Source organism: Penaeus monodon, chromosome 34 (genome assembly GCF_015228065.2).
Source record: "Penaeus monodon isolate SGIC_2016 chromosome 34, NSTDA_Pmon_1, whole genome shotgun sequence".
NCBI classification, from domain to species: Eukaryota; Metazoa; Arthropoda; class Malacostraca; order Decapoda; family Penaeidae; genus Penaeus; species Penaeus monodon.
In genome coordinates this window covers 32,630,090-32,630,357 of record NC_051419.1, presented here as the reverse complement: position 1 = coordinate 32,630,357, position 268 = coordinate 32,630,090, and the positions used below count along the sequence as shown (strand labels likewise).

The 268-nt window shown below is 34.3% G+C and overlaps 1 protein-coding gene across 2 annotated transcripts in view; it reads left to right on the top strand.

Moving 5' to 3' along the window:
* LOC119594748 (fructose-bisphosphate aldolase-like) overlaps positions 1 to 268 on the top strand; it is a 9,204-nt gene that overhangs the window by 6,720 nt on the left and 2,216 nt on the right. The gene's annotated exons all lie outside the window — the stretch shown is intronic.

Below are 268 nucleotides of genomic sequence, written 5' to 3'. Positions count from 1 at the left end.
GCGTTAAAAGACATTTGTATGGGTTGTAGGTTTGTAGCGTTTATGTAGGTTTATGGGTTTATGGGGTTTGAAGAATTTTGAGGATTTTTGCATGTTTGAGAGGGTCTATTTGTGAAAGGCATTTTGTAAATCCTTGTAATTTGAAATTTTGTGTTTAGTTGTATATTATGGAAAAGTTCTTCGCACTATTGGGAATCGAACTAAAACCTTTTTTTAAGAATTCCAATACACGCAGAATTGCCGTCTATAGCTGCACCTATTCTATCAG